The sequence below is a fragment of the Schistocerca piceifrons genome, unplaced genomic scaffold (assembly GCF_021461385.2).
Source record: "Schistocerca piceifrons isolate TAMUIC-IGC-003096 unplaced genomic scaffold, iqSchPice1.1 HiC_scaffold_2357, whole genome shotgun sequence".
NCBI classification, from domain to species: Eukaryota; Metazoa; Arthropoda; class Insecta; order Orthoptera; family Acrididae; genus Schistocerca; species Schistocerca piceifrons.
Genome location: NW_025728291.1, coordinates 429,482 through 438,411, shown reverse-complemented (window position 1 = coordinate 438,411; position 8,930 = coordinate 429,482).

The following is an 8,930-nucleotide window of genomic DNA, read 5'->3' as shown; positions in this document are numbered from 1 at the left end:
TCCTGATAACAGATGGAAGAGTGGACTACTACATGAAAACGAGAACAGTGTTAATAATTCCGACCTACAAATATTGAATGATGTAATTCATATGGAGTGAAAGGGATTAAGATCACCTTATCAAAACCAGGAGTCCTACTGAAAATGAATTGAAGGCCATCGATGCACTGTTGGGCAATGAAATTCTCCTTAACAGCGCCTGAAACTGCTGTGCGTCCAGTAGAGGACCCTAGATTCGACCAACCTTGGGTAAAGTAATACTGTGTCATGAATACAAAAAGTTATTCAGACTCACTAGATTACACGTTGTGGCAGAGGTACGTTGAAATACAGCCGGATGGAGTCAGTCAAATATAAAATTTGATCTCCATAATAAACAAAACATGCACAATATACAGTCAGTAGTCCAGCATCACGTATGCAATGTCTGGCCTAAGAGAAGCTTCTGGCAACGTGTGCACTACTAGTGCGTGCAAGGAGGGTGTGCCGTGGTGAATGACAGTTTATGAAACTATACTTCTTTAAAATGTCGAAATTAAAACTGTTACATTAAAAACCATATCATATTTATCTGTGTACATATTTAAAATCAGTAAAACGGCACCAGATATGAAATTACCATTCAAAACGTCATTGTGGGAAAACTACTGTAGAACTTTGATCAGTGCACATAGACGTTATAACACAAAGGTGCAAGGCAGAAAAAGGATGGGGGTTGTGGGGAGAGGGGGGAGGGAGGGGAATGTGTACAGTTCTACTTTCGCTAAACGTCTGCTTCTTCTCGAACACACACCATGGAAAGTAGGTGACTTACAACTTTTGAATACAAAAAGTAATAGCTACAGTCTTGACTTGCTAGAAGGAGTCGACATTTTTAAATATATTATTCACAAAGATGGATCCGTTTTAAATGACTGGCGCCACTAAAAAATAGAAATTTCATAGATAGTTTCAGGCTCGTACTTTCAATAAACTGACAGAGAAATGGTTCGATCTTCCATATGACTATAGGATATGTCGTTTTCCTAGCTTCTTAATGCTAGTGGTACTTGCGTTTCTTCTTTGACATAATGTGGATATATTTCTACAGGTTTGGTGTGCAAAATTTTTAAAGTACGCTGTCCTGGAGAGATATACACATTTTACCATCTTCCTCCACCCACTTCCCCCCCTGTACCACCACCACCATCACCACCACCACAACCATCTCTCTCCAACCCCACTTTTCTTCGCTCCCTTCTACATCCATTCCTCTCCCTCTCCCTTCTCTTTCACCTCTTCCCCACATCTGTCCTAGACTTATTGGATCACATGTTGTAGGAGAAGTATGTGAAAATATAGCTAAAAGGCGTTACTGAAATATAAACTTTCGATTTCATAATAATTAAAACATGCAAAACATGGTTACTATGATGTAGTATTACCTCACTAACGTACAGCTAGTGTATTAGCGTCACATACGCAATGCTTGGACTAAGGAAACCATCTGGCAAAAGACCTCACTTGTAGCATGTGCAAGGAGGGTGTGTGACAGTGAATGAAACTTTAATATGCTACATTTGCTTCAAACATTAACATTATGACTTAAAAAACAGTTTATATTTAGCTGTATTATATATATATATATATATATATATATATATATATATATATATGTACTTATATATATATATATATATATATATATATATATATATATATATATACCATAGTTTTCGCAACTATCAATAGAAAGTACATTTCACATGATAAACTCGACACTATAATAAATAACTTTATCTCCTGGATTTGAAACAAATTTTACTTAAGAACAAAATCAGCTTCAGGCACATTTAATGTCCTCACTTTTCAGCGGAATTGCTTTTTGAGTTTTGTGAAATAAACTCTGTAGTAGAAAACAGGTTTGTTACTGCAAAGAGGTCAGCTTAAACTAAAAGAATCCTACCTTTGCAGATAGTATCATTCCAGCTGACTCATGTCAGGTATGTTTAAATCAGCTTTTTAAGCACATGGAAAGGAAGATGCTGAGGAATTATTCAACATGAACTTTGGTGACATGAAATAGTACTTAGATGTTTTTATTGATAGAGAGAGTGACTTGTTGTTGAATGAACTAAAATTAAATGGTTATCACGTCAGAGATAAAATATTTAACAACATAGTGCTGCTCCTCAAGAGATAAAACCATTAAAAATTTCTCAAGACCTCACAACTAATGTAAACAACAAGATAATTCATAAAATTGTGTTAGATGACCCGATTTGAAAGGAACTAACACCAATTAATTCACAAACTGTGAAGTATCTGCTGATAAAAGTAATCTAGTTAGATATCATTAGAAAAACGTCTTGGAAGTAAAAGGTCATTATTCAAAATATTGAGAATGGCTGTGATGTAGAGTCTGAGTGGGGTAGAGTCAAGTGGGGGGGGGGGGGGGGAGGAGGGGTGCCCCAGAGAGTATTGTTGAGTCGTCTCCTGTTCCATATTTAAATAAATAATATGCCCTCTAGTATTACAGGTAACTCTAAAATATATCTGTTTGCTGACGACACTAGCTTGGTAGTAAAGGATGTTGTGTGCAACATTGACCCAATTTCAAAAAGTGCAGTTCATGACTTAAATTCAAGGCTTGTAGAAAATAAACTAACGTTAAATTGCTGTAAGACACAGGTTTTACAATTTCTAACAAACTGAAAGGGTACAGTACCGCCCGACATTGACAATAGGTAAAACATACTTCATTATTTTTGTCAGAACAACACATTTTTTTGTAAAATAACTCTATTTCAATTAATACAGTGAAGTGGGGTACCAGTATGGGAAAGAATGACAATTTATTTATTTAATTGATCACATGTGCACTCCCACAAAATAAATCCCTACATCCAGTTTGGTGAGATCTGTGAAATGAATGAATGTATGGTCATCTGCTAACCGCAGATAGTGAATGTGAATATATGATCGTCTTTGATACGATCCTTTGGCCACCTTTGGTGGGACCAAAGAGATAAAATGTACCTGAGCTTTGAGCGCTGAAATGTGGCTGACCAATACGGTAGCAAGGTGCTACCCCACTTCGGCAGAGGTGCGAGAGAACCTGAAGAACGGCCATGTTTCAGCACTCTGCTGCTGGATCTTGTGTTGTTAAGAACTGTCTTAGGTGTGCTCCGTAAAGACAAAAGAGTGGAGACATGGTATGCATGTGGAATATTTAAGAGTAGTTTGAAATAATATTTTCTCTATTTCAGGAGCTTATGTGGGGGGAATTAAATGTCAGGCAGGTAATATTAATGGGATCGTAGTAATCATCAGAAGTGACCAATGGTCACAATGAAACCACGTGTAGCAATAAGTTGAAATACTTCCGAGTGCTTAAGTTAAGCTGAATTACTAGCGTGTGTACAATAAGTTGAAATATTTAAGAAATGGCGTGTGCAGGACTTGAAATTAGAGACGAGTACTTCCACGTGGTGAGTACTGTGTGAGTCTCAATCTGTGTATGAGACAAAGAATAAAGAGAAGTACTCGTCCATGGTAACAGTTGAGGACACGCGTGTGTGAGGAATTTGCTCTTAATATTACTTTGCATGTTATGTTTCCGTGTGACACTTGATTCAAACTATAACACTCTGAGAGAGAAGCAAGGTGAGTCAGCCATCTATCCAGCAACGCCACCTGGCTTGCATTGCACAGGAAGACGTGCATATATCTGCAGAGTTCAAGGTAGGAAAGAAGAATTATGAAGTGGGGCAGTGTCGTGTGAAACTGGGATAAATACTAATTGAAGTGGGAAAGCTGAAAGTGATAGTGTTGTGACTATTTATTGTGTTGTATTCCACGTTGTAGTGTGGTGTATGTCATGTAATTTGGATATGTGTGGTTTGCATGAGAGAGTTGCTAGGTAGTTGCAGAGGTAGTGGGTTATGCGTGATGCCTTTGTACCGCTCGGTCTGGAGGAAAGTTTCATGACGTTGGTCGTGAGAGTCGAAGTGTGAGATATAGCACAAAAAAGATCCACCATCCTATCCAGAAAGTGCACTGTAGCGTTAAATAATTATGAGACCATAAGGTAGAGAATCACCAATGTAAAGCGATGCCCACTGGGCGGAATCTCTCATGTGTTATTGTCGTAGGTTATAGAATTTGTGTGTTTAGGTTATAGAATTTATCGGAATAAATAAGAAAGTGAAAAGAAAAAAGATTGGTGGACTTTTCCTTCGAATTGTATGTTGTCATGATGTCCCAAATTTATAATGTGTGCACCATTCATATTCAGTGCGATCACCATGTGTTGATAAAAGCCGTTAAATAAAAGAAAAAAAGAAAATATGGTATTGCCAGTCCGTAGTGAACAGTCAGAGTTCTGTAAATTACTGATAGTCAAATGTGCGTTTCCGTTGCATATCATTCATATAGGAGGATAATTTGTAACTTAATTGTGAGTATGAGAGTTCATGTTACTCGATAAATAAGAATGAATCCACTCGCTTGGCAGACCACTCATCTTGCAGGCCTGACAATTTGATGCCATAGTATGAGCAAGGCATGTGGGTGCCTCTCATAATTTCGATACTGCCAGGGTATTTTGCTGTTAGGGTTTGCTGTTAAGATTTTTTTTTATGGGATGTATTGTCATAGTGCTAAGGAGTAAAATTTTTTTTGTTTGCAATTTCTTTCTGGATTGGTGAGGATTTTTATTTTTTTTTTATGTAATCACTTGCTACGTTGTCCAGGGCTGGAATATCGTTGTATAAATTTTTTTTGCGTAATGCCTGTAGTAACTAGGTCGCAGTCGAAAAGTGTAGTCACCATGGAGAATAGTGATTCTGGGGTGAATGTAGCAGTGCTGCAGGAAGTAGCTGTCGACCTTGGGTTAATGAGCGAGAACGGCAAACACACGGAAGGGGCTGAATTGTTCAGCGGACCACTGCTAGGTGATCCTTCATGAGGCGGGCTTTGTCCACAAACGTGGGCTTTTCCCGACGACGCGGGCGAGTCGGGACTAGGTCAGGTATGTAGTGAAAGGGCAGCTACCCTTAGCGAAGCTACGGTTTCTCAGGCGAACGAGGTGAGCGCACCGAAAGTAGCAAATGACAATGTGCTACTGCAGTTTTTACAGAGGATGGATAAAGATAATAAGGAGAGAGATAGGGAGAATAAGGAAAGATTGGAAGCAATGGATAGGGAGACTAAGGAAAGATTGGAAGCGATGTATAGAGATAATAAGGAGAGAGGTAGGGAGATTAAGGAAAGATTGGAAGCAAATAAGGGAAGATTGGAGGCAAATAAGGAAAGACTGGAGGCAATGGATAAGGGAAATAAAGAGGCAATGAGGAAGCTACACACAGTTAACGATGAGCGTCTGTCCGCAGTTAATAATCGGTTAGATGAGGGGGAGAAGAATCTGGATGCGGTGAAGCAAGTATGTGATGCCGTAAAAGAAAAAGCCAATAATTCGGAGGTACGAATAAGTGCAACAGTGAGCGATATTACAGAACGTAGGGATGTGTTGCCGGATGAGCAAATCAAAGGGATAGTGGAGGACTTACTTGCAGATAAACAAGGGGCATCAGACAGAGTGGAAGCTCAAGTCACCCAGCAGGAAGTGGTGCTAAATAAACACAGGGATGAAGTTGTGGAGGTAGTGGACAGATTGAATACGATTAGTGCAGATATAGAAAAGATCAGTATAAGAGGCGAAACAGGCTCTGACAGTACGCAGCGAGAGGTTTATGCCGACCAGGAGGAGATACAGTCACTATTACAGTTTAAAGAGGCACAATTAGAATCAAATAGGAAACATAGGGAAGAACTAGCACAGTTGCAATTAGCGTGCAGAAGCGAAGGTGGAACACCACCAGGTGGACTGCAGAGGGAGAGTAAGATAAATTCAAATAACGAAAATAGGCAGAAAGAGGAAGACGAACTCAGTGAGTTAGAAGAACGGTTGTGTTGGATAAAACAGGTAGCAAACCCAACTGGGTATAGACCAAGATCGGAAAACAAATGCGGAAGAAGAATGTAGGAGGCACTTCGTGTCGGTACAAACGTACACTTGTTTTCTGGATCCTGATAATTACCAACATCCATGCCTGTGGCTGTCTCAATTTCAAGATTCATTACCTTCATCGTGGGGACCGCTCTTCAAAATGAAGTTTATGTGTAACCATTCGAGGGACGAGGCTAGAGCGAAAATGCAGGAAGTTATTAAAGACTGTAGTAGCTACAAGATATTTTGTGACAAGTTTTTAAATGAATTCTGGTCGAAAAGTAAGCAGGACCAGGATAAGCAAAGCATATTGATTATGCCAAATTGTAACGAAGGTGGTATAAGAGATCCAGTGTCGTGCTTTCAGGAAATGCTGAGACGAAATAGGTATTTGGATGTGCCATACGAAACTGGGGAGCTCATTAGGATCTATATAACGAAGTTGCCAGTGAGATTGCGCAGAGATATAGTGATAGCAGGCAGAGGCTCAGACGATTCCGCGTCATTTCAGCACTTGTTACAGGAACTGGGTAATGAGAGCAACATTGTGAACGGCGACACGACTCATAGGTCTGACAGAGTCGAGGTTAGGAACGGCAGAAACTATCAGAATGACAGGAGAGCATGGAATCAGAGGAATGACGGAAATGGAAGATGGCGTGGAAATAGGGGGCAGAATTCATGGGGATATCGACCGGCAAACCGAAATAGAAGATGGGACAGAGATGGAAGAAGAAGGGAAAATGAAAATGATGGGCGAAGTGAGGATAGGCAGTCATTGGGTTCACGACAGGACAATCACTGTCACAATGACGGAGGGACAAGAAGGTGACTACATGATAGACGAGTACAAACCAGGACTATTAACCATGTAAATATTAGGTATATCGATTACGGAAAACTAAGGGAGAATCTGTTAGAGGAGATAGGAGATGTGGGGAGTGAAGTCCACCCAATAATTATCGTAGAAATACATAATATAATCGTACCTTGTGTCATCGACATAGGCAGTGTAATGAGTGTTTTGAGGGAAGATGTGTTTAAGTGTTGTAGTCTTACAAAACCATGGCCAACGTTGCCATTGCAAAGGACAACAGTGAGAGGGGCAGTTACAGGAAAGGGAATTGAGGTGAAGTTACAAGCGCAGGTAAACTTTGTGTGCCAGGCGAAGAGGTTTATTACAGTGTTCATGATTGTGTCATCTCTAACTGTTGAAGGGATATTAGGCGTAAATTTTTTGAACCAATATAAAGCAGTCGTTAACATGAGAAATGGTTCGATGGAGTTGAAACGAGATTCGGAGGAAATTACATTAAGATTCGACGATCGCTTATACGCTAAAGATAACGCACACTTAGCATTATACCTGGCGGTAAAGTAGAAAGGCACAGAATACGGGGTTCGAACAAGAGAAGAAGGAAATTCATAAATGTTTGGAGGAGGAGATCAGGGAGAAAATCTGGCATTTACGAGGGACCACGGTCTACGGGGAATTGCAGAAAATTTTATACGAGAATAGAAAGGTATTTAAACATGCTGCGGGTACAATAAGAAATTTTGTGTATAGATTCAAGGTGAAGCCTCATAAACAGTTTAGGGCCCAAGTGTACCCGATACCTGTTGTGTACAAAGAAAGAGTGGAAGCTGAGATCGAAAGCATGCTACAACAAGGGATTATCGAACCAGCATCCAGTCCGTACAACAGTCCTTTAGTTTGTGTTGAAAATAAGGATGGGTAAATTAGATTAGTTTTGGACGCAAGAAGGATTAATAAGATAATAGAGCCAGAGACAGATCCGCCGCTGACACTTGACGAATTGCTACAAACGTTCCACGGGATCAGAGTTCTCAGCTCAGTTGATTTGAGAATGAGTTTCTGGCAGGTGGAGTTAGATAGTGGGTGTAGAAAATGCACTGCTTTCTTGTGCTACGGGAAATCGTATCAATTCCGGAAACTACCATTTGGGTTAAATGTATCATCCGCGGCATTTATCAGAGCGCTAAATTCGGTCATCCCTAATGAAATAAAAATAATGTAACACAGTACGTGGATGATGTCCTGATGGCCGAAAGAAACTGGGAAGACCACAATAGAACGTTAAGCATATTGCTCGGTGCACTGGAGAGACATGGGGTAACCGTGAATTTGGGAAAGTCAGAATTTGGACGAAAAGAAATCGAGTTTCTAGGTCACATTATGACACCAGAGGGAATAAGACCAAATCCAGACTAACTCGAAGCAATCAGAGGTTTTCCGGTGCCAAGATCAAAACGTCAGCTACGGGGCTATTTAGGATTAATCAATTTTTACAGGAGGTTCATTAAGATTGGGGGTGCAGCGATACCCAGACTATGTCAGCTGACTGGAAAGAAAATGGTATGGAATTGGGACCCTGTCGCGCAGGAAGAATATGAGGCGTTAAAGGAGGCACTGCTATCGGCACCTCTTCTCGGGCATCCAGACCTAGGGAAAGAGTTTTGTATGGCCACGGACAGTTCCCGTAGTGGACTTGGGGTAGCACTGTTCCAAGAGCAAGAGCAAGGAGGAGAAGTAATACAACAACCTATTGCAATTGCGAGCCGAGTGCTTAGCAAAGCTGAGAGAAATTACACGGTAACTGAGCTTGAAGCTTTGGCAATAGTATGGGGTTTTAGTAAGTTTTGATACTATTTGTATAGGAGGCATACTAGAATCTATACTGATCACAAGTCACTACAGTTTCTGATGTCGGCCAAACTTAACCATAGACGACTCGCTAGGTGGGCACTCTATTTACAGGAGTTTCAGTTTATGGTCATGTATATTCCTGGGCCACAGAATATAGTGGCAGATGCGTTGTCAAGGAACCCAGTAGGTCATGGTCAATGCTTTGATGAGGAGGTAAACGAGAACAGATATGATATATTGTACATGCAGGGCGTGCCATTCGAGAAATACATA